This window comes from Stegodyphus dumicola, chromosome 3 (genome assembly GCF_044657685.1).
Source record: "Stegodyphus dumicola isolate Sdum_Otavi_A_Nest chromosome 3, ASM4465768v1".
In the NCBI taxonomy this organism is placed as follows: domain Eukaryota; kingdom Metazoa; phylum Arthropoda; class Arachnida; order Araneae; family Eresidae; genus Stegodyphus; species Stegodyphus dumicola.
Genome location: NC_140770.1, coordinates 68448399 through 68471901, shown reverse-complemented (window position 1 = coordinate 68471901; position 23503 = coordinate 68448399). Strand labels below are relative to the sequence as shown.

Below are 23503 nucleotides of genomic sequence, written 5' to 3'. Positions count from 1 at the left end.
GAAAATGTCACTTGTTCAAAACTCTACTTATTCTCATCTTGCGGATAAACCTTCGGATTTAGAGAATCCCTCCCTTGTCACATTCTGGTTAACAGCTAGAATTATATTAGCAGGGCAACGTAATCAGAAAGTGTTCGTCCCTTCTCTTGGTGTTTTCATACCTACATGAAATTTAATTAAAATTTCCTTCCATGCTCTCACACTACGTCTAGCATTTTCTGTATTCTCATCAATGACACTTTAACCTCTTTACCATTTTTCTCGGTGTGCTGAAAAATATGTTTTCCACCCTATCATCCCTTGAAATAGTAACACTATACTGTGTATTCATTTGATGGACTTTTGTATTCAGGGCTTAAAATCAGTTAGAGTTCCGTTGAGCTGCTTCTTAAATTTTGAGAAGAATTTCAAATCCATCTGGAGTTTCAAATAAGAATTCTGGAATTTTATTTTACTATTTAATTGCTTATTATTAATTTAATAATTCAGTACATTTTTATCTCTTTAAATTTTATAGAATTTTAATTTTTATGTAATAATTTTATTACTGTAACTAATAACTATTTTATTAGCTATTTTATTTATTTATATTCCCCTCTTTCTTGAAGCCTTTCTATAAGACTCAGAAATTTTGAATTATAGGAATAAAGCCGTGGTGCAGTGTCAGAGTTTTTGTTCTTAGAACTCAAACTCACTTTGGAAACAAGATGGATAATTTATCTGGAATGAAGTAATATACATTATTATTATTATTATTATTATTATTAAAAATCACCATGTCCAGTATAAATTGAGTGTGCTTGATATGTCATATACCCAAAGGTCTTATAATTCAGTCGCTATTTTACACTCTTGGATAACGAAAAACTTATTCTCAATTGAAAACGTATAAACGTATCCCAAGTACCAGTTTAGAACAGAACTGTCAGACTGTATTCTTATTCTATACAACACTATACGTTAAAAAAGAGATAATATCAGATCAAAATGAAAAAATGGCATTGTGTGGATTTAATTCACACCGAACTGCTTTAAAAATCAGAAAGTAAAAGACAACTGAAGTAAAAAAGTAATATACTTCTCCCTAAACTCGATAAAAACACATTGTTTTTTCAAAGGATCTTCGGCTTTATGAAATACGTAATAAATTATATTTATAGTAAAATAATGATTTATTGCGGCGTGCTATATATCTAGTAAACGAATGGGGTAATAGTTGAATAATCTCTATTCCCAAAGGTGAACGAATAATCTTTTAAGGATTACGGACACCCAGCTTAAATGAACGTTTCCCATTTTTTCGCGATATAAATATTTTAAGCACACTATTTACAAAAATAATGTTTGTTTGTTAGAAGATTTCAACTTGTATGGTGTAAAATTACTTAATACTACTTGTTTCAACATCTTATAAGGTATTTTCGCCTTGGTGGTGTAATTGGAAACACGGTCAACGCATATGCGGATGTCGGAATTCCGTCGACAGCATTGCAGATTCCTTCATCTAACTGACATCGATAAAACCTAATGACTTTACAACTAAATATTATCTACTGGAAATATATCCAATCTTAACAAGTTTTCACTTTTGGAAACTTGACATGAAATTTATTAGACACGACTTCGAATGTACCATTAGTTCGAAAGTTAAAAAATGATAACCGAATATAATCGATTCCTTTCCTCTTGGCTAAATTTACGATGTCATTGCAAAATTGTCCTGACATGGAGTCGAAAGGGAAAAATAACTTTCTTAACACTTACGAAGCTCAACCAAATATTCTCAGTAGCGTTGTTTTCACAGTTCTGTAAGCGACGTCCACGGGCATTGAGACAGATTAACAGAGGGTTTACATCCGGTATTTAAATATGCTGCTTGCCACTCAGTTTGCTTAAACCGTTGCTGAGCGAGTGCCTTGAAGAGCCAAGAAAGTTAATATAAAAATGACTTTAAACTAACTGTTGGTAAATTTTAAAGTACTTAAAGAAAATCCCGTCGACCACAAGAGACGGCGATATAATAAAATAAATAAATAAATAAATAAATAAAAATACTAAATACAATAAAAAAGTTCTACTCTTATTATTCTTTCAAATTTATTATATTATCATGTATTTATATTTAATTTTTCATTAAGAATTTCCATTACTTTTTATTAAGGAGATATATTGTATAAGCAATTATTTTCACTAGGCGCCATTTCGTGGCCATTAACACATTTTTCTTAGGCTAGTAAGATTCCATAACTTTGGAAATATTCAACAGCATGCTCTTTTGTAGTAAGTAGGTCCAAAATTTTAATCACTTTTTTTTTTCCGAAAATGCGTGATAGAGGGTAAAATAAGGGAGTCTTTACCAAGAATAATAACACATGGTTGCACCAAACCTAGCCTGTTTGAAGAAGACTTTTCCCTTTTTGGCGAAAATTTTGGCGAAAAAGTTTGGCGTCTTTTCTTTAATAGGCAAAAATGGTCGACTGCATTTTCCGTAAGTACCAATTTTAATCATAATTTGTCACAGATTTTTCAAAATAATTAGGTATGCAATCTGGAATACCGATGCTATAGAGAATACTTGATTCCAGGAAGTCTGGAAGTCGTTAAGGCTAATTTCCAATACTTTTTGTGAAGAGTGCTATAATCCAACTTACAACAGAAATAGAACTATAGAAAAGGGAATGGAACTAACAATATACGAGTATCAAATCTTTTTAAAATTGAAAGAAAAAATATTTTCATGCAAATTCTCTGCCGTTCAAATACCTTTATCAGAAAATATGAACTATTTTATAACAAATATACGATTCGAAAACGAGTATCTAAAGGAATTCAAACTTTTGCAAAAGCATTTCATAAAAAGATGAATATTTCTTACACTAGGATGTCATATTAGCTATGGAAAGTTTTTTTTTTTTTTGTTGTTGTTGTTTATGTGATTACGGCAAAGCCTTGAGGGCTGCATGCCTTCTAGGAGGACTTTCTAAGGGAAACTGTCTCGTATACACGTTACATGGGGAAAACCACGAATCCATGCAGCCCGCCCGTTCGCGGGATTCGAACCCCGGATCGAACTACCATTATTCGATGACGTTACTGCTCGGCCGCTGATGAGCCCTATTAGCTATGGAAGAATTTTCAGAAAGATTCCTCGACCAAAATTTGCTTGATGAAACTTTTAGTTCTTAATGAAAGATTGAATTAAATTATATAAGTTTTAAGATAGTGACAGGTTTTTATCTCATGATTCTGACTGACCACACAATGACTTTTAATAAAAATAGAAAAATTTTAATTTTTATGCATGTATTTATAAAGTTAATGAGTAGCTCCTTAAAGTATTTTTGGAACCAAGATCGGTTTAATTGGTTTTGAAAAACATTGAATTTGAATTGAAAACATTAAACATTTATTAAAAGTAATAGATTCGGTTCAATTGTAGAGACATTAGATATTTTAGAAATATGAAAGATGAAAAATTATCAACGTTTCGCCGGAAATCGAACCGCGGACCTCTGAAATACCGGCCCAGTGTGCAAACCATTACACCATGAAGGCACGTCAAGGCGGCGGGAGAAATACCTTATACATTAATAGCTTCAATTTGATTTATTTCTTTTGTTATGAGTTACGCCTGGCAAACCGAAGGCTGGCTGTGCAAGCGTCTAGTGTGAAACATTATTGTTTCTATTATCATAAATAATTCGATTAAAATTCTCTTAAATGCATTGAAAAATAATAACGCTGCTGTATTGATTTAAAATAACCCCTTCTTTTTTTTAGCATGTAAGTTTCCATTTTTACATCATTGTGATGCTATCTTCTGTTTATAGAATTATTCTGCATCCTGATATTTAGCCAAAAGGTTAACCTCCTGAATAATCATAGCTAAATGGAATTGCGTGTGTCGTTAGTCATAGACCTCATGGTAAGAATGCAGCTGGTCGCAATTTAGATCAAATATATGCTAAAAGATTTTATCAGAGGGTTTCACCCTCTTCATTCTCTGTCAACAACATCTCCAAAATGGCCACATATTTTAAGGCACGCAGTTTCGCAAAGACAATGCAAGCAAAGAGATATTCGAGCCAAGTGTTGGAGCTGCGGTTGCTAATTACCACAATGTGTGCGTGTGTGATTATGGCAAAGCCTCGAGGGCTATCTGCCTAAGGGAAGGGATGCCTTCGTGGAGAACTTTCTAAGGGAAACTGGCTCGTATACACATTACACATGGGGAAAACCACGAAAACACCCATGCAGCCAGCCCGTTCGCGGGATTCAAACCTCGGACCGAACTACCAGTGTTCAGCGACTTTACCGCTTGGCCGCTGGTGGGCTAATTACCACAATGAAGGATGGCTTTACTTTTCCATTAAATGTCAACAACAAGCTAGTGCTATGTTTTAACAGAGCTGTAAAAAACAGAGTAATTCTGCAGCTCCTTGAAAATCGAAAAGAACTAAAGAACAAATTAAGGATTAAAATGTTCTGTGTGTTTCAAAACAATTGCATAACTAAATTTTTCTCAGAGTTGGTCGCAGAGCCGTATTTTTATTTCATGAAAAGAATTTTAAAAGATAGGCTTTCAGAAATACGAAAATTTTAGTCTTGTAACGCCTTTTGGCAAAATATTTTAAAATTAAAATTTTCATATGTGTTCCATATTAAACTGAATGAGTGAAGTGTTTTTCCACCAAAATTTGTGTGATAGAAATTACAAGAAATATCAATACTACAGTTTTGAAAGCTAGTGCAGTAAACTCCCGATTACCCAGACACCAATTAACAGAGTTCTGTCTGGAAAAAAAATTAAATTTGTTGATTACGGAACGATAGAAAAATTGTGATCGCATATCATCAGAATGAAATAAACTTCTCTACGTAAGACACAAAAGAGAAGAAATTCGTGGCATAACAGCAGTAATAAAAGATTATTTCATCATATTTAAGAGCTTCTTTTTAGCCACAACAATGCATAACTTAAATGAATTTTAAATGTATAAATATTGCATAATAAAGAAAATCAGAAAGTTCCAACCGATTTTGTTAGTGAGTTTGAACTCAATCACATTGTTCAAGATCTTTCTAAACATTGTTCTTTAATGTCAATTATAGCTAAGTTTCTCCACTTGTAATGAACTTATTCTTTCATTATTCAAAATAAGTGGCCCTTTTGTTGGGAAAGCTATATCAAATAAATTGGAAGATTAAATCCGTTGAAAATGCCGGTAATTTCTTTATAGTGGGTTTTTTTTTTTTTTTTTTTTTTTTTTTTTGTTGTTGTTGTTAAATTTAAAATATATTCTTCTTCTTTTCTTAAATTACACTGGGATTAACTGTGAATTTGAATAAATCATAGACGTTAATCGTCACCGGTGTAACCGCCACTGAGATAATTAACATCCTGGTACCAGAAACACTTGACCAATAACGATCGTCACCGGTGTAACCCGCACCGAGACAACCGAGTTTCTGGTTCACATCCTGGCACCAAAAACACTTGACCATTGATGATTATACCAGGGACGATTAACGTTTGACAGCCAATAATACCGAGGACGAACAACGGGGATTTCGAGTTCAACATAGACGCTAATCGTCTTCGATAACCGAACGATAACGGTTCGACACAAATTGCTGATAATAGCTATTTTATTTTTATGAGTACACACATTTGAAAGATATCATTTACCCTGAAGAAACATTATATTTATGAACACAAAGCTCTTAAATATATATTTTGCGTTACATAGATACTCAATATCGTATTCGTAAAATTGCAAAATTTGAAATTTCACAGTTCATTCGAAATTAATTTTTAGTAACAAGTACTAAAACAATCATTTTCACATTAGATGATATATTAGTAATTTGATTAGAATAGCCCTTTCAAAGTAAATTTTTCATCTTACCGATATTTTTACTCTTCATTTAACAATTTAAGAAATCGTTAAAATGAATTTTTTCTTTTCTGGACAGTTTTTAAGGATTATGTAAATTTTATTAACAGTTAAATTTTGAGTTAAACTTCCTTTCCTATCGCTTCTTAATTTCAACTTACCACTTCCGGCCAAAACGTAGTTTTAGAATCACGTATGAATGCAAATTAAGGAAGAGCGGTATGTAACCGCGAAGTTCTACTGTCTTAGAGAGAAACAGAGATTCTGGTCAGCACGGGTCCGCCTTTTTAGGCTACTCTCTCTTAAGCTATTATTACGCTCGGCCGTACTTTAGGCCCTTGATAGCTTCGCAGTCAATTAGCGTTAACCTTTAACTGCTGTGAGCGGTCCGTCAGACCGCGCGATATTTTCCATTAAATGCTTCCACCTCTTAGAATAATTAATGGGTATTGCCATTCTTAGTACCTTCCTAAAACAGTTGTCCAAGGTCACATACCAAGTTGCGTTTGGCTAGCTCTATTTTTTCTTTTATTATTTTTAAATCCCCCCCTCAGCGGTCTGTGGGACCGATAACAGCAGATACGATTCAAATTTCGGCCGATAAAGTTCACTTTTCGTTGTTGTTACATATTTCCCTTTTTTATAAATATTCTTGTAATTGCTTCAAATGCGTGCAGGAAACGTTCTATATATCTTACCCAAGATCAATTTTAATAAATAGTTCGAAATTGGTCTAATTTAGAGTTCTCCGATGCAAGTTCCCATGATGAAATTATTAAGAGCGACCACGACACAAATTCAGAAATATCTGCCGATGAAAATGAAAATCCATGTTCTCCTTCGGCAAGAGATTTTTTTATTGGAAAAAATGAATTGAAATAGTCTACTCAAGTGCCCAACAAGGGTGTTCGAACTCGTAGTCACAATATTATTCTTCGTTCAATCTATACAACTGCTCGTAGAACACGACGTTGGCCTATGGCAATATTCTTCAGAAACTTGGATATATGTGCAATAAATGCATTCGTATTATTTCAATCTTATACCATTGGCTCCGAAAATGAAACGAAAAGATTTCATTATCACAATTCAGTTGGTGCAATCTCATGTAAAACGGAGGATAACTATCATTTTTACCTAAATAACTCAAACTTACAATAAGAAGAGTTTTCGGAATAAATGATGATGAAGGAAACATTGCGCTCTAAGACGATAAATTAGATAAAAAAAAAGAACGTGCTATATTTATCCATCAAGGAAAAAAAAAAAAGGAAAATAGCTTACAAATGTATAGAATGCAAAGAACCAGTGTGTCTACAATGCAGTAGAAAAGTATGTCTAAAATACAGCTCGAATTATAATTTTTAAAATAAAAATTAATTTTCTATATTCTTATTAAAGCATTCTTATCGCAAATTTTAATGTAAAATAAAAATGTTGAATTTTAAAATTTACTTCTTCCATCCAGATACGTAAGCAAAGGAATTATTATCATAGTATATATTTTATTCTAATGAACTTATTTAAGTATAAAAATTGCTTTATATCTTCATGAAAAAGTTAAATATATGAAATTAAATAACATTTATTCAAATAAGAAAAATGAAACAATATCTTATTTTGTTTTTAGTAGAAGCGGTCTGAGAGACCGCTGACAGTAGTTATGCGACAACTTAAGTCACAGTAGTTAGAAGTTTGATAGCTTCGGCTATATCTCTTTTTTTTTTTTTTTTTTTTTTTTTTTTTTTTTAGTTAAGATTAGTTTAATTCTTAGTCTCTTAAGTTCAAGCCCGAGTGTCGGCTTTATTGTACAATTCCAAGACGGAATTCTGTTAAACTTTAGTTGGAATAATAAAGGGTTATTTCACCCTTCTCACTTGTTATTTTCTACCCCACGAACTCAAGCGATTATTAGCTTACTAGTTCTTAAGTTTCTTCACCTTCAACTGTAACTTAGAAGTACACAGTACAAAATCTTTACAAGCTTACACAAAAATTCCAATTTTCCATATTTTATTGAATGCAGTCAAGGATCAAAATTATAATAGATTATAAGCTTGTTACACTTTAATTTATTTCTTAAATTATATCGTTAATTTATGAGCAATTACTTTGGAGCTGTTTAGTCATTTAAATTTTTTTAAATGAACTATAAAAATGTTGCGATCATAAATAGTTTCTTATGTTCTCCAAACCCTGATTTCTTGCCTTGCTACAAGATTTAGGTATACGTGCTACTAGTAACATATAAAAATAAAAGAAAGGATATTTCATCTAAGAAATGAAATATTCAATAGAAAGATAAGACGTTAATTTTAACAATGCGAGTCACTTTTTATTCTTACATACTTATTTAATGATTACTTTTTCTCATATATTTATTCGGTTAAATTAATAGGCATTTAGCACTGGAATTCAGTACGTTTAAATTCTTCTACGTTATTAATAACCAATTTGGCAAAAAACGTACCAAAGTGATTACCAAAGTGTTATACCAAAGTGTTGGCACAACGTTGTTAGGCATGTTCCCATTTGAAGTCATTTATGTCTACATCATAAATACACTTTCGCTAATAAATTTATTTGAACTGAATGCTTACAAACCCAATCACTATATCGTCATTTTAAGTAATTACAGATAAAATTCATTTTGAATTTTCTAGTTATTTGAAATTTTGTTGACGTTTCCTCATCACTAAGTGTAATAAAATCAGAAGTGAACTCTTTTTACATGTAATAAAAATACATATAAAATGTACTATGTACATAAAGTAGTATAAATTATTTACATACATGTACATAAAGTAGTATAAATTATTTTAAAGTACTACATCAATATATATTAGTCATAATTATAAAAAATTTGAACCAGTGAGCTATTAGGTGAAATCTGAGAAATAAAGTAATTTATATTTTTTATAAACTTTCCCATAACTGAACATTGGCAGGTAGGTTAATTAAGTAATTTCAGTGCAGTTAATTAAATACGTACTATTAATGCGTATATTTTTATGTAAATAATATTCAGACGTGTAAAATAAATTTACAAGTTCTTCGTTACCAGATAACATTAAAATATTTATATGCTAGAACCCATACCAACATAGTTCGTGTCTTTTAAAGTCCCAATAGCCGAAAGGTTGGACGCTGAGGTAAACCGTAACTTTCAACTAGGAAATATATAAATTATGCATTAGACAAATAGTTACTTATACATAGTTTATTTCAATTAGACGCAATATGCATTCTCAAAGTCGCCGAAAAAAATATACTAATTAGACCTCTTACATATGGGACTACCGAAATCTGGAACTCAGATTACCCGGACCTTGTTTCAACTCCGGCTATTATGTCGGAGATTTGTTTTCCCATTTGATATTTTTGGGAAAATCTTCAAAATTATTAAAACGCAAATTACATCAAAATCATGGCATGCGTAAATATTATCTTGTTGTTAAGCTGATTTAAAGTCATTAAAAGTTTCTTTCTTATTTTGTGTTATTTATTTGTTCCTCTCAAATGTAGTTATATACATTATGTACTTTAGTTTAATTAGAGGAAGTATATAGCCTTAAGGTTAAAAAAAAATTCTATTAGAGTTGCCAGTATCTGGTCTCCTGAAATCCGGTACTCAAATTATCAGATTATCTGGATTTCTTATTATTTATAGCAAAGTAAATCCAGCTTTTCGTAAATTTATTCATGTGCTATTAATATTTTCATCGATTTAAATGATAAAAAAATTTATTTTGTTATTTTTATGTCACTTTATTTCATAAAGTTCTAATTATAAAATTTGCAGAACTAATTAAATAAATAATATTTATTTCAGAAGTTCAAGTAATTAAATCGCAATTTAAATATTTAGCTAATTTAGTAAAAATAACATCAACTTTATGTAATTAATTTGAGTGTTTAATTAAAACTTTATGTGTTATAGTTATATTTTTAGGTCTTTAATTAAAAATAGATAATTAGTTTTGTTTTATTGGTTAAAATAATTAAATAGCGATTTAAATATTAGTTTGATTTTAGCTAAATTAATACCGAGAAAAATGACATTAACTTCATGTTTTTATTTTGAACTCTGTAATGAGGAAATTAATGCAATAAATAATTTATGTTGAAACAGAAATAGATTGTATATTAGCAAAATAAATAAATAGTTGCGTTGATAATTTTATCCAAAAAAATGCAACATTTTACATAGTTTTACGGAAAATATTTAATTTCTTTTATTGTATAATCTTATTTGAAACAAAATTTAATAAATAAAAAAAATCTTTCCCTTGCATTACAGTAACATTTTATGCATTTAGCATATAGAAACAAAACATGCTAGTTGCCTGGATTTTCCGAACATCCCAATAATCTGACATCTGGCGTTATCTGTCTTTAAAAATTATTAAAAGTGTGTTATTCACTGCGTTTAAACTAGTATTTTTATAGAAGCAGAAAATTTAGCTATATATTAAATGAGAAATCGGATTAACATTTTTCTTAAAACTAGAAGCTGATAAAATTTAAGAACGTTAAATTGTATTTCTATTAATAATTAAAGTCGACGAGTACAGTCAAAGGTTGTTTTAGCAAAAGTTAATGAAGTTCCTCTTGTTTGCTAAAACAACCTTATAGACAATAATTATATCCCATCTTAATTTTGTGTGAAGCGTGAGCTACATGTATTTCCGAAAAATAAAATGGTGGATTTTTTCTTTTCCGTAAAAGTCTGTGTGTTTATATTTTAAGGCATTAAAAGATTTTTCATCTTTTAGACTGGCTTCAGCTTAATCACAAACTGAACGCAGACCTCCAGAAAGCATGGGTGATCTCAGATTTCTCACCCAAGACTGCCAACACATCTTGTCAAAGGTCAGATGCCGTAAATTTGTAACTTGTATCGTACCTGACAGCCCTTGTTTTAAACTAATTATATTTTGTATTTAATAAATACCTTTTAACGCAGATAACAATTACAAATTTTCATTCAGCATTTATACTTCACATAAATTTTCTGTTCTGTTTTATTTTATACAGGCAAGTATCAACGTAATATTACTTTGTGAGATACAGCTTCCTGCATGAATGAACCTACATTAGGCTTCGTTTTTGTCAAATTTTCATAAGTTTTTATGAAAAATCACATATGCGAATAATAAGAATATGAAGACTGTAAAATGAAAATCGAAATACTTAACCTTTTCCGAAATTCAGTTCTGAACTGTTAATTGCTAACTACGCTTAAATAGCTTCCTTCAATTATTGAGTCCAATTTCATTTAGGTACTTTTACTGAAATTAATGCATTAAAATGTTTTACCACATCAAATGACAGAAAATTGTCACAATATCAGAAATTTTTAACAAATAATATTTCACAAAAGGTCTAAAACTGAAAAAATTGATATTAAAAATTTAAATAAGTCCCATGTATTTGCAAAATAAAAACATTATGATAATTATAGTAAGTAATAAATCTTCAATATCTGTCATTTCAAATTTTGTATCTGTCAAAAATATGTCTGCCATTTCTTTAGTTAATCTGATAGTTTTATCAGTTAGGCATTTTGATAAAGCTTCTGTAAATGATGATAGTTAATTTACGTACATGCAAAATAATTTTTATCGGTTATATTTACAACAAATTATTAGTTTCTTAAAAGTATTAAGATAATTCTTCTCTTATTCTTTAGTGTAAGGAGAAAGATTTTTAAAAAATGGTTAACCGTAAGCTACTTTTTAAGCTTTTAAATAGCCAAAGAGGTTTAAGTCATAAAATAGATCTTTAACAATTTTCGTTTCTCTTTCATAACTATAGTATGAAACTAGACGCATAATGAATAATAAGCAAGAGAAGGAGAAAATGTCGCTCCAAGTGGAAATATTATTTTAATAATTTTCTTTTCTTTCTCTCTTCAAGAAATTTATTATTTTTTCAGTCAAAAGCAGCTGAATATCTTTGCGAATTTGAAGTATTTTACAAGGGAAAAGTAGTTTAAATATGCAAAAATGATAGTTAACTAGCTTGTTCAACAATATTCACAACTTTCGTGTTCTTAATTTTATTTTTTAACCATTATAACACTTAATAAAAGTTATTCTTATGTATAAAAAGAGACTCCGTAAAATTCGCACGATTATGAAGTTTATAAAAACTTTACTACTAAAAACCAGTTAAAATAACTAAAACTTACTCGGTAACCACTGTAGTTTTTAACTTTTTCTTAGAAACCAATTGATCTCAAATTCTTGAAGCCATAAGATGAGCTTCTGAAATTTATGCGCAGTCACGAAGCCGCAAACTGCTTTTCGAAACCACGCCACTAGTTTAAATCGCGAGAAAAGAACACAATACTCTGCTAGAGAAAACTCCGGTTGAGCGTGTGAAAACGAACGGAGTGAAATCTAGCGGGCAAATCGTAACTCTTAAGAAATCGCGAATTTCGCCAACGGTGTCGCCAAACGTGAGAATCCTGTCGTCCGCTCGAATACATTTTATAGCAAAATAAAAATGCAATATGTTTCAGATCTTCTCCTGAAGATCAAAGGGATCCTTTTGTTGCGTGCAGCTTTTGTCGTGGGTTGTACTCAGCGAAATTAATCTTTAAGCTTCTCATAGGTATAAAAACTAAAAGTGTGAAAGAATTCCAGAAAGTATGTCGGCAGAATAATAATGTACTTATATGCATACATATGTACTACATGTAGTATAATAAGGGAATATCCTCTTGTACACATAAATATATGTACAAGAAAGTCATGTAAAAGTTAAATAAGGTTCCTATTCTGTTTTTTTTTTAGCATGAAGAGCAAAATATTTTTAATTAGCTTCATATAGTATGTATATGAATGTATCATAGTGTAAATATCTTAATGGGTATCAATACTTTTTAAACTAATTAGAATTTTCGTATTTTAATGATGCTTCTCTTATTTACTGCAAGAAACTGAACAAATAGCAGAACGAAAAACAGTTTTTTTTTTTTTTTTTTTTTTTTTTTTTTTTTTTTAATTGTGGGAACTAGCTATTTCGGTTTCGCCACTTCTAAGCGGCTTGAAGTAGTGGTCATTTTAATATAGAGGCACCTAATAGGCGGCCACCGTTACCTCATTTGAGGGGACAGCCAATTTATATCCATGCTTTCTCCGAGATTCGAACCCGAGCCCTCCGTACCGCAGTCGGCTCCCCTAACCACTATCGTCTGGGCGGCTATTTTCCAAACTCTTCTACAAAGAAATGGTTTCCTCCTGGTAAGGGGGACAGAGTTTAAAAAGATATAATTTTCTCTCGTAACTAACTAAAATGCGTGCGAATTTTCCTCCAAAAATCCTCCTCTAATGCGAATTATCTCCATAGGTATAGATTAGCCTTCGCGTACTTTGCCCTAGTAACTTAATTGTGCCTCTTGAAATGATCTTCAGAAAGGCTAAGCTGATACTATTCTAGTGCTTTACAATTATTAATTAATCAAGAAGCAACCAATTTTTATACTGATTTCCAATTTAAAAATAAAAGTAGATGCTAATGGACATTTTTGCGAAGAGAACTTAAGAGAAAAGGATTTCTAAAGGAGAATCTAGAACTATTCAGTTGGGATAAAGCAAAACAGGATAAACTTCAGTGCATTAATTGTATAAAATTGCAGGGATTTTCGTCAATGGGAAACATATTTAGTAATATTGCAAACATATTTAGTATTGTTGCAATTACATTCACTGGACAAGAGATATGTTTTAGAATTCCAAGTTTATGCTTCTGTTTTTAAACTGTCACAACCTAAAATCAGGATTACACTTCTATAAAATAGCATTATTCTAATGCAGTGTTATAAAACATCAATATTCCTACTTAATGAAAGACTACAGTTGAGTTTGTGATATTCATTCACAATGAGCAGAATGTCTAATTCCTGGGTCTGTTTGCTGGATTAAATACGATAGAACATTCATGGGTATCTGCCTAAACGAAAACGATCTTCTTTCTTTAAGGGAAACTAATTCTTAATATGAAAACTCTGATAGCACACTCGCTGGTATTCGAATTCCCATCCGAATAGTCAGTTTTCAGTACTTTTTTGATTCAGCCACTAGTGATTCCCAAAAATTTAATTTTTATTAAAAGAATTTTGAATTTTTTCTACGTGGTTATTTTTTTTAATCTTCTGAATACTGAATTTGAATTTCTTAATTTTTCGTGGTCTACAGTTATATCTTTATTACTTCCGCTTCTTGTCCAGCTGTCACACAACAACATTTCAACCGTAACTCCAAACGATTCTCTCCTTGAACGGAAGACAATCCTTTTGCCCGGAGTGAAGTAAGGCTTAACTGAAGTTTTCGGTATTCAAAATATAGCTCAACGGCCGAGTGGTAAAGTCCCTGAACAGTGGTAGTTCGGTCCGAGGTTTGAATCCCGCGAACAGGCTGGCTGCATGGGCGTTTACGTCGTTTTCCCCATGAGCAACGTGTTAATATGAACCGGTTTCGCTTAGAACGTCCTCCACGAAGGCATCCCTCCCCTTAGGCAGATAGCCTTAGTGTGTTTTGTCATAATTAAATAAACCAAAACCTCTTGATGAAACCAGTCTTTCCTTTCATCTCATACCTTCAAAATGTTTAGTTTCTAAAGACTGATAAAGGCTCTGACGAAATACTTCGTGAAGAACTTTCTAAGGGAAACCAGCTGTCATACACGGTACACAGGAGAAAATCCACGAAAACGCCCATGCAACCAGCCCGTTTACCGGGATTCGAACCCCGGAGTGAACTACCAGTGTTCAGCGACTTTACCGCTCGGCCGCTGGTAATAATAATATATAATAAATATAGCTCAGCGTCACTATGAACAATTATATGATACATACAACTACTTATATCACTCTTTCTCCAAAAAACTATAATGTTTTAATTCGCCTTTAAGAAGTTCTCAGTAATAATTCTTCCTATATTTCGCATTTAGTTATGAGAAGAGATCAATGAAACTCGCTCTGGCGGATATAATTTTAATTAAATGCTTTTCGCAAAAAACACGATGTTTTAGAGCTACGATGCTTTAGAGATGTACAAACGTGATGTTTTAGAGCTTATGCTTTTAATATTGCTTTAATATCCATTCATATTCATTGAAATGCGAATTTTTAAAATTTTTACCTCAGGTTTTGGATAACAAAAAGAAATGTTGTTGCTTATGCTCACTTGTCTGACGTAGTAAACCCAAGCCAACGAATTCCTTGTGGCAAGGAGCGCTAGATTACTCCTGCCGTTGGCAACACGTTGGCTACAGCACCTACCAGGTGATAGTACGATTTGGCTCAGTTGCATCCCCAATTTTGATGGAGAGCACCCCAGGGGGGGGACGGCTGCGAGGATCTTCCACCCCTCTCCCTTTCCACCAAACTACACGAGAGGACTTTCGACTAGCCGCATATTTGGAGTGTCGCCATGTGGCACCGATACTATTACATTTACAAACGTTCACGTCTTCTCCGGGATTCAAACCCGGGCCCTTCGGCACAGCAGTCAGCGACGCTAACCACTATACCGCTTTGGCGGCTCACAAAAGAAGGACATTTTATTATCAAAAAGTGGAACAAGAAACGGGTATTAAGGCCATATCCTTCACTCATATCCCTACTAAATTTCTTGATCTATTACCAATATACTTTTGCGCTTTTGGACTTTTAAAAAGCAAGTTGTACAAACGTCGACCTACAGCTTCCTTAGACTACGGAAAGCTGTTCGAGACCAATGGTGGTAAAATACCTCTTCGGATACTACAAAAGACTAAATTGTCTTGGAAATTACAGTGTATAAAGATAGTGAAGAATAAGGGTTATCAAAATGAAACATTTAAAACATAAAAATTTTAGGTGAAATATTTCTGTAATTACAATGAAAATCGTCTAAAAAATGTGTGAACATCTTCTAACATAAATAAGTAAACATTTAAAAATCGAACAAAAATGCATAGGAAAACTACAACAAAAAATGAAGAAAAGTGATATGTCGGATCGGAATATGGTTTCATATAAATTCACAGTATGGTAATAGAGTATGCCAGTTCCACAGCAGCTGAAAACAAGGTTGAAATGCAAATCGTAAATTGTTTGTGGCAGTGGTAGACATTTTAAAATTTTGTTGTTACTGTTAGTAGTTATGAAATAGCTGTAAAGAGAAAAATAAGGAGAAATTAGCAGAAATTTTCACGCTTGCAAGACTATATTCGGAAAGATGTTGAGCCCGTTTATTAATATTAAAATGACAGAGCAGAAACTTCGTTTACTAAAGTACATTAATATGGACTTAGTAATAACGTAGTAGCACTTACCAGCTTCGATGTTCCTTTCATATGTATCAAGAAAAAATGCTTCATGCGGATAAAATTTTATTGGTTTGGTTTGGTTTAGTTTTATGAAATTACGGCAAAGCACACTAGGGCTATCTGCCTAAAAATTTTATTGTATCCCCCTTTACGATTTTTTGAAAATTGTTTCATTTCAGGTTCTTACAATGGAATAAGTTCCACGATTTTTGCTGCCATCCCCATAAAGCCTGGAATAGGAAAACTTAATTTTTGAGCATGAGTTATTTTATTTATAAAACCAATGGATAAATGTCTTTAAAGTGTCATTTGGAATTATTGATTGTCGTGAAATGTGTGTGTGTGTGATTATGGCAAAGCCTCGAGGGCTATCTGCCTCAGGGAAGGGATGCCTTCGTGGAGGACTTTATAAGTGAAACTGGCTCGTATACACGTTACACATGGGGAAAACCACAAAAACGCCCATGCAGCCAGCCCCATTCGCGGGATTCGAACCTCGGATAGAACTACCAGTGTTCAGCGACTTTACCGCTCGGCCGCTGGTGGGCTAATTGTCGTGAAAAGTGTCAGTGTAGCATATATATTTTAATTGTTTAATTTATTAATAACTTGTGCAGATATTTTATTTCGATACAATAAATTTTAATAATTTAAAAGTTAAAAGTTTCTTGCATTTTAAAGTACAAATAGTACAGTATTTAATGTCCAAATAAGTATTAATTACTTAATTTGAAATATGTAAGATAAATGTTGCATTTTGCAGTGTGACTGAAATTATCGACAGCAGTAAGGTCATTAATGTATTTATATAAATGATAAAATTTCATGGTTTGGAAAACTTCGCACGAACTTCCAATTATATACATTTTGTAAACAAAAAATTTTACTGCAGTGCAGTAATTAAATTATTTAACGTTAGGGCTTACTGTGTTACAATTTTCATTGATATATCTTTCCCTATAATTGTTAAATAAACCTTCATGTATGACATTTTCTTTTAAAAAGAAAATTAGTATAGCTACTTTATTTATATATATATAATTTCTCGGGAAAATTAATGTAAAAATAGCATACGACTCTTTTGAAGTAAGAATGTTTTAAAGCAAAGAAAACAGAGACATAAATTTGAAAATAATAATAGTTAATATGCTTAAATTTTGTTTTGAGGCAATTTTATAACAGTATTATTAGAAATATAATAATCGTAGGAAATTTATTAGTATTCAATAAAAAAATGTCATAAAATTATTAAGAAGTATATTTTAAAAAGTACTACCTGTTGCTTCCGCGAAATCTATCTCACTGCTATTTATAAGACTTTTTTTATTTTTATGGAATTTTGATAAAACATAAATGTAAAGAATTTAAAATTACTACATTAAGGATCGTAATGGATATTGATTTTTTAGAGAATACATCAGATTTATTGATTATAATTTTTTTCCTCTGTACCAAGTATTTCGTAGATTACTTATTATTACGTTTATTTCTTATTATTTCAAAATTTAAAAAAATTCTAATGTTGTTAATTTTATTTTTGTTTTGCTAATAATTGAAATAACGAAATTTTCTTGGAAATATTTTCCATACCTGAAATTATTGAGCGTTAATAAATTATTTAATTTCAAAACCGTTTACATAGAAACCGATTTTGCCGATTATTTATTTATTTATTTATTTATTTATTGGTAAATCTAATAAGATTGTATTTTAATTTAAGGAAGCTATTTAAAGGATAATCATATTTAATATTATTTTTGTAATACACTGATTAATATCATGAGTAATGTTATTTATACAGAAATTTAATTTTTCATTTTTCAAACAGTATTTTACAGAAAACTTTAGGATAATTTAAAATAACATGGGATTTAGAAATTGCTGAAATTGTTTCCTCTTTTAATAATCACTAAATTACCTATTAGTATATGGCTATAATTTGATGTAATTTTTCTCCCATATTTGGAATTATTACAAAAGGTTTTAGAACTGTTTATTTGTAGTTCATGAGCATTAGTGAAATTATTTTCTTAGTGCCTTTGAAAACTATTATGCCATTAGCTGAAAGCATGATTTGTTCAGACGTAAAATTTATTATAATTTTTTTGGCTTTATTGTGAACGTAAAATTTTCTATTAAGTAAGAGAACTATATTCTTTTAATCTTTATTTAATGAATTAAATTGCGTTTTTTTAAATATTTAATAATGTATAACTCTCTTACCTACAACATTTCGTTTCGTATCTTGGAGTTTGTCCGTAGTTGAAAGGAAGCAGTTACTATGTAAAAAATAAAGTAAATTAACTTGAATACTAGCAACTGAGTAGTGAGAAAACTACTGAATTTTCCTTTGGGTTCCATTTGAAGCATTTTAATTGTCCTCCTTCTAAACTAATTTAAATTGCACTATTACTTTTAAATTCGGATGTGCAAGTTGCAATGAACCTTGAATAGGAGCTTTAACGATACGAGTATTAGAAGCAAATATTTTTTTAGGAATTGGAATGTGCAAGTTACAATGAATCTTGAACTGCGAGCTCTTACGATATGAGTATTAGAAGCAAGTAAAATACTTTAATTTTACTTTTACTTTAGAGTGTTTTTCTCTAATAAGTAAAAACGCGTTGAGAAAGAAAACTTGCCATGTACCGAAATTGTCTAGCAATTATGTTAGCATCTTCACTTAAAGTACGGGTATCAGATATCCTTCTTGCTTATAAGGTTCGTTCGCGCGATGGTTTTAAAATCATAATCAGTCTAAGAGGAGCTTTGTTGCTAGGCAATCAGACCTTCAGACCTTGCTAAGTCAGAAAAACTAGTTTAAAGATTTTGCTAAAATATTCTAACTTTCAATTTCATATTACTTGGTATAAGAGAGCCGACTAGTCATAGTGAAGCAAACATCGGTCGCCGATTTCGTTCGGCCATCTACATATTCACGCCTGCGAACTTTCCTTTCCGTGATTAGCTATGGCTTAAACCCTGCTAAAAAGGTGTGGATGGACTTTATAAATTTTATGCTTCAGAACACAGAGCTTTAACACGTGAAAACCGTAATCTGAACGAAGGGTTAGGATCCACATAATATGTGACAAAATTGTCTACGCTCAACAAAAGAAAAATACAGTATGTCCCGCACATTCAGTATTTATAAACGATCCTCATGTATCTTATACTGCTATTTCGTCTGCTAAAATTATATTTTCAAAGATTACAAAAATTATATAGCTATAGATATTTATTTAAGACAAATATATTTATTTGAAAACAAGTGCAGTACTGTTTCGAGTAATAATCGCAGTTTGTTCTGGGAAGCGTTTTTTATAAGGAATAGCGTTCTCTATAGGTTCCGAAAATAAAATGAAATTCAAAAATTAATGTAAAAAAAACAATAATGTTTGAAGTGTCAGTGCATTACTAATTTATATTTGCTATATATGTACGAGTTTATACTTACAATGTAATGAGCGCAATTCGTTTTGGAACACACTTTTTATGCGGAATGGTGTTTTCTATAGATTCTAAAAGTAAAATGAAATTCAGAAATTAATGGGAAAAAAATCAACAATGTTTGACGAGCTAATAATTCACTAATATATACTTACAATGTGTATGTACATAGTCTCGGAATTTTTCAGTAAAGTATGAGTTTTTCGATACTTGCATTAGCAGTGGAACATCTAACTGCTCGTGATATTTTTCTACATATTCTTTCCTATTTGAAAGATATTCACGCTGAAGAGTTCTTTTAAGCAAATAGCTTCTTTTCTTCTTTAGGAAAGTATTGAAGTAGTGCATGGTACTGACATAGAACAGATATGCTGTCTTTCTTTCCCTTGCTTAATTGATTAGTATGTCCTTGCTACGTTGCTTGATCTGGATGCCTTTGTTTGGCTAGGCTCTTTCGACATCTAGCCTCTTTCGACAGTATATTTAAATTCCATATCTTTCAAAGACAAGAAGAAATCAAATTACTGACTACTTTTACTGACGTATCTAAAATCCAGAAAACGTTGGCTGTGTTGTATATCTTGAATTAACGAAGTATCATTCAGCCAGCTGAATGGGACTAATGAATCCCCGAAAATCCCCAAGCGGAACTTACAATCATTTTAGGTCCGCTGCAAGTAGCAGTAGAATACCACCTGAGAAAACCCCACATTAAAAAAAACAACCGTATTTTCTTTCTCTGTTGGCATTTAAAACTCCGACGACTGCACCGAGCATCGTGGATGATATCACTATGTTCTCAAACTCATCGCACGATATGAGAAATGAAATTTCATTGAACAAATGCCACAGTGAACATCAAGAAAACGAGAAAGCCCATGAATGGGCAAAATCAGCAACCATTAAACAAGTGAACTTACTGAAATGCCGTGGCCACGGTCATATTTAAAAATCCAACTGAAATCGAAAGCTTTATTAAGCTGCCAAAATAAACGAGATATTGCAATAGAACAGCAATTATCAACCAGTGAGAACACTAAATGTGGAATGTCAGCATATCTAAAAGATAAGGTTATTAAAAAATTAATTAATTTACTGAAAAAAGCAAAGCAAAATACATTCTGGCATAATAACAATAAAGCACACATTTACTAACATATCAATACTAAACTAGAAACAGGTTTAATAATTATTAGTGACTTTCTTGGACCTGTGATGCAGGGTGAAGTTTCTCGCAGGAAAGTCTAATGTTAGAAATAAACACTCTAAGTTCTTTTACTATATTTAGGAGATCTATATTTTGTCTTCAAAGCAGCCATTGCATAAAATCCGGTTTCGTAAAGGTAGGTGTTTAAAATGATAATGTATACGAAATGCTCTTGTTTTCAGTGCAGAAAACTCATTTTCCACTCCTGCTCAAATTTCAAAGAGTGATTTAGTACTAAGCTGTCTTTTGATTTCGCCACTCGCCGTGAGCTCTATGAAGGTTTGATCTTCTGCAGATGAGAGACATTCAGTAGTATTTTGTTATGGATCTCTAACCCACTCGTAACTTGTTACCTAAGTTGTCGTCAGCAAGAAAATACATTTTAAAATTCCTTACCAGCAGGACTAAATGATTTTCAATAGTTACAAAAACAACTTTCACATGTTATTCTTCAGCCTTGTATATTTTAACATATTGATACACATATGCAAATATCTTGCTTTCAATTTCTGCTGCACAATTCCAGATTTTATAGAAAACATAAACTTTATAGCTTGTATCCAACATATGTGTACTTACTTTTTGGAGTTAAACATTGAAGGTATTTAATTTCTGAATATGTCGACCAAATATCTCAGTTTCATCACGAATAAACCATCTCGAAACTTTTGGCCGTCCGGTCGGTTCTCCTCTTCTGGAAAAATGGCAATTCCATCTTTTAAGTCATAAACAGGTCGAAAAATTTTCTCACCTGATAACCATATTGCTTCAAAATATATTACTAACACTGACTTTACTACCCCCATATCTTTGAAAATCGCGGAAACGATTCTTTATTTCATCTTTATATAATTTACTATAACTACAATCGTCGTTAGCACAATATTCTGATCAGGACTCATTTTTTGGAAGCCAGAACTTCTCTGTGGATCGTGAAATGTATCCATACACACTGTGGGAACTTCTGTCTTACAAGTGTTTAAATACTTTGAATTTTCCAGACACTAAACAAACAAAATTGGTGCATATTTTTCGACTTCATTTTGCCTCGTTTATATCATTTAAAATAGCAAATAATGCGAGTGCTGTTGCTTTACGCTCGCGGAGCCCCGAGAATCTCTTATATCGTGGATGTAAGACAGAGCAACAGAGAGACATCGATTCTGGTTTTGTCAACGCAGCAGTTCGGTGTTGGGAAATAATAATTTACTCTTGTTAATTTGTACTGTTACTTACTCTTGTTAATTTATAAAGTTCGTAATCAAGGTCGTAGTGTAGCTTTAGCTTCAAAATACATTAATATTGTATACATTGTTATTGTATGAAAGGGAGAGCGCGATGAAAATTATGATTGGAAATTGGGTGGCAAATACTGAAAAGCTGAGATACGCTAAAAGAAAACACAGCACACGGTTTCCTTCCCAAATTGAATGAAAAATATACCAACAGCAACTGTCACCTCTTCCAGTCATCTCCAGTGTTTAGTCATGGTCCTTTTCTAACATATTTCCCTGTTAGAAACTTTTTGCCCCACAAACTTTGTGTACATGAGGAAAAGGCGGGGTAACATCTGAATTTGATATAAAGAGCTTAGCTAACAATGTGTCCACTTTCAAAAGATATCTAATCAACACTCTACATCTGGTGGCAAAAGGAATTACTATCTCGGCAAAATTAGCAACATATCGAACAGACTGTCGTCTCACATTAATAATCCTAAAAAATGATATATACAGAGCCATGAACTATAGAAATATGTTCCCTTATTTAGATTAGGCAAAATTTTTACCTTACTAGTAGTAAGATTGTAGGACCGAGATTGATAAATTGATTAATCGTAGTAAGGTAATTAATACTCTCTGTGTAATGTGCACGCATATTTCAATATATTACCTAAATGCAAAATAGCGCTGGTTAATGGAGAGTGGTAACGGACAGAAAGTGTGACTGCCTTGTACAAGTTCAATTACAGTTATTCAAATCTGGTACTGTTATCATTTTATAATGCATTAATATACATTATAAAAGGATAACGGTACCAGATTTGAATCCGGTACAAAAATACCGGATTTCGTCACCTGGGATGCACATAATGAGTTGGATGAAGATTGCAAGCTGATTCTGTGGCTTGGAACAAACACGGCTTTTAAATTGGAAGGATTCCGATTTGGTTACTCCGATGCGAAGATGTACAGAATGCTAACAAATGGAAAGGAATATTTTTCTCATCAGGCAAGGATACTGTTTTAAAGTACTTGTAGAAAAGTTAATAAAAAGGTAAACTATGCATTTGAAACTTGGTAATTTATAAAAAAATTATTAATGCCTTTTTATCCCTTGCTTAAAGCACCAGATTCCTTTAACAAGACCTTTTAATTCACTAGAATGTTTGCCATTACTTTAAACTACACATTTGAATTACAGTATATGATTCAAAATGTCACAGACGTGTTTGTAAAAAAAATTAAACTCTTTTTCTTTAATTCAAGAAGCAAAATTGACATTAACAGCAGTTAATATTTTCAAAAACATTTTTTTCACTACAATTTTGAGTAATTTTTTTTAATTTCCCGTAAAGCAGTGTTTGTATAAAGTCTTCTACAAAAATTAATACCAAAAATAATAACAC

At 31.7% G+C, this 23503-nt stretch overlaps 1 protein-coding gene across 4 annotated transcripts in view; it reads right to left on the bottom strand.

Moving 5' to 3' along the window:
• LOC118183693 (FMRFamide receptor-like) overlaps window positions 1–12305 on the bottom strand; it is a 603920-nt gene extending 591615 nt beyond the window's left edge. For all 4 annotated transcript variants that reach the window (XM_085812982.1, XM_085812984.1, XM_085812983.1 and 1 more), the window contains exon 1: window positions 12091–12305. The gene's annotated coding sequence lies outside the window, so the exon portion shown is untranslated. The remainder of the gene's footprint in view (window positions 1–12090) is intronic.
• Between the last annotated feature and the right edge of the window lie 11198 nt (window positions 12306–23503).